Source organism: Fragaria vesca, linkage group LG4, assembly GCF_000184155.1.
Source record: "Fragaria vesca subsp. vesca linkage group LG4, FraVesHawaii_1.0, whole genome shotgun sequence".
Taxonomy (NCBI): domain Eukaryota; kingdom Viridiplantae; phylum Streptophyta; class Magnoliopsida; order Rosales; family Rosaceae; genus Fragaria; species Fragaria vesca.
This window is the reverse complement of record NC_020494.1, coordinates 22,999,684-23,007,636: the sequence shown is the minus strand read 5'-3', so window position 1 is coordinate 23,007,636 and position 7,953 is coordinate 22,999,684.

The window sequence follows — 7,953 nt, the reverse complement described above, 5'->3', positions numbered from 1 at the left end:
AAGAGAGCAAGTTCAGTTGAGTGCTAGTAGTTAGACTAGACAGGATAGCTAGGTGTTGTGCTATCCTCTGAGTTGTGAGTCTTGTAAGAAGTGTCTTTACAATAGTGGAATAGTTTGTCTCTCAAGGGTCAGAGGCACGCAGTTTTTCTCCCTGGTTGCAGGGTTTCTGAGTATAAAAAACGTACTGGTGTTATATCTTTTACTTTCAGTACTTGCCTTTTTATTTACACAACTTAGTCTCACAGCAAACAGGATAGTACAATCTTTGCTATCCTTGTGTGCGGGATAGAGCAAAAAAGTTGTCAGGGCCTATTCACCCCCCCCCCTCTAGGACCTTCAAGTGGTATCAGAGCAGGTCACTAGCTTGCTAGTGAGATCCCCTCTGTGTCCCGAGAATGGACTGTTATAGAGGCCCTACCCCTGTGAATACTCCACCATTCTTTAATGGAACAAACTATTCACAGTGGAAGGTGATGATGACTGCCTTCCTTATCTCCCAAGATGATGGGAGACAATGGACGATTGTCGAAGAGGGATGGATACATCCCATGAGTCCTATGATTGAGGGATCTGCTGTTTCCATGCAAAAACCCAAATCAGAATGGGACGATAATGAAAAGGGTGATTTCAGAATGAACACCAAAGCTCTTAATAGCTTGTTCTCGGCCTTGTCTGAAAAGGAACGGAGAAGAATCATTACTTGTCCTACCGCCAAAAGCGCATGGAATACCTTGGCCACAACCTATGAAGGTAACTCTAAGGTAAAAGCTCAAAAACTTCAAAGTCTGTTTCTTGAATTTGAGGAACTGAACATGAGGGAAGATGAGAGTATAGATGAGTTTCATGGTCGTCTCCTTAGTGTCACCAACCAGTGTCAAGGATTGGAAGATCCCATTGCATTCCATAGGATTGTTAAGAAATTTCTTCGTGCTCTTCCTCCTAGTTTTGAGGCTAAGCAAATTGCCATAGAAGAAGCCCAAGATCTAGACACATATACCTTAGATGAACTGGTAGGGAACTTGAAAACCTATGAGTCTAAGAGAATGAAGTCTAGAAAGGAGAAGACCATAGCCCTATCCACTGTTAGAGAGCCAGAAGAAAAAGAAACAGAACCCGAGTTTGATGAGGGTAGTTTAGAAGCCTACATGTCCAAACAGTTTGATAAGCTGCTTAGGAAAAGAATGTCTTTTCTTTCTGATCGCAATATGACCAGAGGTGCTTCTCCTAGGAATCCTAGAACCAATGATCCTACAGGTGATAGGAATCCTAAACCTAGATCCCTCCAGAGGATTGATAGATGCCTTGAATGTGGTGGTGTTGGCCATAGGGTTGTCGAGTGTCCAAGTAGGAAAAATAAATCCCACAAAGCCTACAAAGTAACCTGGAGTGATAGTGAGTCTGAGTCATCCTATGACCATGATGAGACTGTAGCTTTTATTACCTCTGTTATGCTAGACGAATCCTTTGAGGATGATGACTCTGACATGACCATGCATAATAAGTGTGCTAGGTTAGTTTCTGCCTCGAAGTCCATGCTTGCAAAGATTGAAGTTCTCACTAATGAGCTTTCAAAATGCAAGGAGACTAAAGTAGGGATACATGAGAAGTTCATATCCCGTAAGTCAAAATGGAAAGCCGAAAAGGTCTGTCTAGAGAACCAAGTGTTGTCCTTACAAACTAGCTTAGACGTACAGACTAAACTGGTTTCCACACTATCCTCTGAAAAGTCAGATCTTCAGAAAGCTTTGAGTGAGTCACGTCACCAATTTGAGAAGTTCTCTCTTGGATCTGAAAAGTTGACCAAAATCTGTGGTTTGGGTAGGTCCGATAAGGACAAAACCGGTCTAGGTTTCGTGCCAGGAAGTAGCTCTAATCAGGGTAGCAAGACCATGTTTGTGAAAAGCAAAGATCCCCTAAATTCCACTACCATAGAGTCTACTATCCCACAACGTTTTGTTCCCACTTGTCATTTTTGTGGAATCATAGGACACATTCGTCCTCATTGTAGGAAGTTAAGATCCAGTCAGCGAAACTGTAGGAAGTCACAGAAGAAGGAGAGTCTCAACACTCTTCAGTCATCTTTAGAAAACTCCCTGAAAGAACTGTCAAGGATAGCACAGAACCTTGCCATCCCAAAGCCTAAGATTCTTGTTAAGAAACCAATGGAGAGAAGGAGAGCAAACCCGAAAGTGGGAAGGCCAAGAGTCCTAGTTGACTCCAAACCCTTACATGACCATGGTCATGACTCAGATGAATATTTGTCATGCTTCTTTACAAGAGTCTACTTCAATCCTAAACCTCAGGATATGATAGATGCCATATGCAATGTTGATCTCACTGACCTTTCTATTAGGAAACCCAACTCCTGGTTTGTGGATAGCGGGTGCTCTAGGCATATGACCAGTAATCCAAAGTGGTTCACATCCATTCATAAATCCTACCCATACGGTAATGTTGTGTTTGGTGATGGTGCTAAAACCAAAATCATATGATGTGGGACAGTTAGCACTTCTGGTCTCCCTAGTCAGGGGATTAAAAAGCCAGTGTCCTAGTGTGAGTCGGTTTGTTGATAAGCATGACTCGATTATCTTTGACCAAACAAAATGCTTGAAACCTGATGGTAAAGGTTGAAAGTATCATGGAAGGTGAATGTGTCACCTGAATCATCTGGACATTGTGAAGCTATCTTCAAAAGAGAGTGTAAGAAGGATACCAAAGCCTGTTGGTATCCCTTGAGGTATGTGTAGGGATTGTAAGATGGGTAAGTTGTCTCATGGTTCACTTGGTGACGTTAACCTATTTCTAATGTGCTTAGACAAACTAAGGGTAAGTCAAGTGGACTGGTAAACTATGTTGCTATCCTCAAATGTTTGATTGATATGATATCCTCTTCTTGCTTATGTATGGTTTTGTGTCCATAATTGTTATAACTGATTTGCATGATGATATTTATATCAATGCCTTGCAAGAGGAGCTGGACCAGTTTAAAAAGCCTTGCTTGATGTTGTTTGTGACACTTAGTTCATAGATCCAAACTCCTAGGATTCTTAAGCTTCACCCATCCTGATTATGTGTACATGTTAGTCAATGCCCTTTTTGGCCATAAGCAAGTTTCTAGAGCTTATGAGAGACTGTTCACACACTTGATTGAAAATGGTTATGTGAGAGGTTCAGTTACAAAACCATATTTGTCAAAGGCACCTCAAGGCACATTATAATTGCACAAGCTCATTGTGTTTTTGTTCCATTTTTGATATTTTTGGTTGGTAAGTTTACCACTCTGATGGAAATATTTGAGATGAGTCTTTTTAAGTTACTTTATGGGTTTACATGTTGTGCAAATAGAATGTATGTTTATTTGTCAGTACATATATGCCATCCAGTAATTTAGGATGGAAACTTGCACTGCCATCCAGAATCCGATAGGCACGAGCTGTAAGATCAATGCCGATCTGGAAGGTTTGGATGTTGATCAAACCCATTACAAGAGCTTAATTGATGTTCTCTTGTACCTCACAACCATAGGGCTTGTCATTGTCAAGCCAACCCCAAGGGATCCCATGTGAAGGCGGTAAACCGTATCTATAGATTCCATTTTTGGTACTTGTGATTTTGGTCTTAGTTATTCATATGATACTAATACTGATATTGCAGGATTCTCCAACTTGGATTTGGGATGACGATGCCACGAATAGAAAGAGCACATTAGGAGTTGCTTCTTTAGGTGAACCAATTTGGTCTCTTGGTCAATTAGGAGCCAAATTGTGTGTCCAACTCCACTGCACAAGCCGAGTACCTCACTGCAGAAAGTTGTTGCATGCAACTATTGTGGATGTAGCACATGTATGCTAATTATGGATTTCAACAAGGTATTGTATCATTGTCTTTGTGATAGTACTCTTGTTTTTGAATGTTTTCAAGAATCTTGTGCTGCATGCTAGGACCAAGCATATTGAGAGTAAGTATCAGTTCATCAGAAATTTGGTTGAACATATCTTGCTTGAATTGTGTTTTTACCTACTGAAAATCAATATACATGTTTGTTTACAAAATCTCTTGACAACCTTCATTTTATATGTCTTTGAAAGGCCATTGGTGTGTGCCAAAGAGATTGATTACTTCCCTTGAGACTCTTGTATATGTGCACATAAGTGTTTACTCTTAGAAGTTCTTTCTTAAAGAGAAAATTCAAAATATACATGTGTTTTCAGAATACCTTTGCCATGTGATATCCTTAGGCAGTTTCTGAATGTGACCTAAGTAAGTGTATCAGTTTCACTTATCTTAGTTGTTTTCTTGTACACATATATGTTTGCATCTGATTCATCAGTATATCTCATATGTGGTCTCCGTAAGATTAGGATGCATGAGCTGTATGATATCCCTGGATGTTTTGGTTGATCTTGACCTAAGTATGCGTCTAGGATTGTCACAAATCTTACCTGCTCTACATCTCCTATGATTATATGCATCTGCACTTACTCTTCTGTGGTCTGAAAGTCATGACATATATAAAAAAAAAACTTATATGCCTCACATAGTGTGTCTAAGTGGTGTGCAAAATGCAAGTGCTATAAACTTGAGATGAGTTGGTGCAAGAATTATTCCAAGCTAATCTCAAAGTATACATTCCTCAGTCGTGGTGAACGATATGAGGGTGGGCAGAAACGAGATTGGTTTGATGATGGGATACCAAGGCTAGTCTCAAAGTATACATTCCTCGATCGTGATGAACGATATGAGGGTGGGCAGAAAAGAGACTAGTTTTGAGGATGTTATTTGAAGGATGAGATAATGATCTAAAATGTTTAACTAGTTAGTCTCACACTGGATATGTTGATCAGTGGGGATAGCTGAGTCATGATCTATCCTTCAATGGGTTTGGGAAAACTGTCCTAGGCGTGTCCTTGTTACACATGTTGCCCTAAAACCAACTGGTTTGGGAGTCAATGACAATGTTTTCCTGATTCATAAACCTATAAGGACGATCTTTCAGCTAGGCGCCTAAAATAAATAAATAAGGCTGCAAAATGTTGAAAATAAGAATGCTGAAGATGTTCTTAGGAGATATAAGGATGGAAAAGACCTATGGTCTCAAGACTCTTGTGATACCTCATCTCTTATCTCAGTTGATGCCACCTTATACGCCCCATTAAGACTGCTATTTTCACACACACCTTCTGATATATGTCATGATACATGGACCATGTTATCTTGTTTCAGTCATATATTCATATGAAGTGTTTGAGCAATGAAGGGTTGTGGAAGTCTTAGTGTCTATGCTTTGTTAGTCTATGCTCCAACCATCCTAAAAGGTGGGATTTGTGGTTACGTGCTCATATTGTGTTTTACTCTACCCAAGGTGTCTAATTATCTTTGTAATGTATTCACTTTCTTAGGGGGAGTAATTGGTAACTTGTGGTACACACATGCACCTTATATTTTTCTAAATTAAGGTTGTCAAAAGTTTTTGGAAACTCTTGTGTGTCACTCTTTGCATGTTGTTTGAGGACTTTGTGAGCTTGTGCTTACAATTATATGATTTGGATCAGATTATAGATCTTGCATCTAGTTGGTCCTTCTTTTATATTATGCACACTCATAGGGGGAGCATTGCACCCTTTTAGGGGGAGTATATTGATGTTGTGGGCTATACACATATTTGCATCTTAGTCAAAACATTCTCGTGAGTTAAATGTGAGATTGCTTGTTTTTGGTTATGCCCTATTACAGGTGATATGAAGCATCTCTTCTATTCTGAGAAGGATCTTGGGTTTTGCTTTGATGATTGGCTTGTTTCCCAAGTTCTAGGATAGGCGAGGGGATTAAACTCTAGCTTTGAGATTTGACGGGAATAAAATCTAGCTAGTTGTTTTGAGTTTGAGTGAGTTGTAGTTTTAGAGGCATACTCTAACGTCAAACCACGACGCTTCCTCCGCTGCCTATATGCCATCCTAACTGCTCCACTCTCTCTTTCTTGATCCTTTTGACCTTATCTCTCCCAAGATCAAGATCACATTTCCACCATCATTCTCTTCAGTTCTTACTGAGACATAGACCGGGTTGTTCAGCTATTGTTGATGCTAGTGTTCGGAAAGTGCCTAAACTTAGAGATGGAGACGATGTCTTTGAAGGAAAAGCTCCAGCTGCTATAAGGATGCCAAACCCATTTTGTCTCCCAAAAGCCCTTATGTTTCCCTAGCTTTCCCTCCTTCTCATCTTGTCTTTGATGAGTACATATTACTCTCTCAAGGTTGATTGTTTATGAGAAGTCTATTGACCCTGAAACTCTTCCCCATGTTGTGAAGTAGTTTGTTGATGGGTTGGGATGAGATAATTCCTTAGTATCCTTTCCTAGGGTTAACCATACTTGGGTAAATGACATTTGAGCAAACTTTCCCTTGGGACATTGGTGTAGATGTTGAGCTTAGATCTTAGGATCCTATCTTATGCTTAACCATACGTCTCTAGGATATCTAGACTGCTCGTATCCCTCATATAACCTACGAGAGTTCTCTCTTGGTTTTTCCGGGTCTTCACACCAAGCTATGCTTTATAGCTCTTGTTTGGTTGTGGAATCAAGAGGTTTTTGCCTTTGACTTTTCCCCTGTTGAAAAAGTCATTATTGCCACCCTTGATAGTTATGAGTTTGCTGGAAATAGAGTTGCTAATGCTGAGGATGATATGTTCTTGTGATTATGATGAATCGCTCTGATCTTATTCTGGTTAATTTATCATTCTCGGCTACACTGGTCTCCCTTTGTCATTCCATGTCAAAAAGGGGGAGAACTAGTTGTAGGGGCGTGTTGTTAAAATCTATGTTGTTTCATCTATGGTATTGCTATGGTATGTTTCATTACTTCTGTGCTTAGTTGTTATTGATGTCATGAAGTTTATGATGCATAATATTGTTGCTATCCCATAGTTGGTACAGATGAGTTTTTGGCCCTCCAATTCTTCACTTGTTCTTAAGGTTGTTTGTGCAGGTTTTTCAGTCTCTTTTTGAAACCAGCACAATCTCTGAAGTTGTGTTTTGACAAGGAATGCCAAAGGGGGAGATTGTTGGTATAAGATTTATTGGCAATTACTTATGGTCAAAACACACAAGGCACAAGCTGCACTTCATGTCCTAAAGACATAAGATAGCTCAAGTGAAGATTGAAGACCTGACTGTTCTCATGTGCATCAGGTAGTTCATGCATGTGCATCACATTCATTCACTAAGGATGGCAGCCGTGCTTGTCATCCCGATTAAACGGATACCCCTGTTGTATCTGTTCTATCTACTGGGTCTGACCATATGCATATTCAAATGTGTTTGCTTCAGTTTTTAAGTGTTTGAAATTCAAATACCTTTTAGCAAAACATTAGTCTATTCGTACTTAAGCTCCAAGTTAGTCTAGGTGGTGTGGCAAACCAACCCGTGACCACATAACTTGAGCCTTTGGGAACCAGCTGGGTTTTGTGATTCAAAAACCAAGTTGGCAGCTGCCCATGTGATGCACCGCCCAAGCTATCAGCTGTCCTAAGTGTCCTCTTAGGTAAAGTGGTTTTGTAGAGTCTTTATGCTTGACTAAATCTGATCTAGTTTTCCCAAAACCTTTTGTCTTATTCTTTTGGCTTTAGTCTTTCCTAGGAAAGTCTATTCTCAGCTTTTGTCTTGTGAGTGGAGGGATCCCTAAGGTCCTATCCGTCCTAGTATTCCAGACAAGCAGCTAGAGTCCAAAAGAATCTTGTTGATGCGGCAAACGTGCTTGCTTCCTCATAGCTGTGCACTTTGCCTATAAATAGAGAGCAAGACCTCTCTTGCTCTTTGGTTGTTGAAAATAGTCTTGCTTGTTTTCTTCCATTGAGTCTAGCATTTGCTAAACTGCTCATATATCTCTAAGTCTTCCCTGTGATTGTCAATCTTAGAGCTGAGCACCAAAAACCTTTTCAACTCATATCATTGTG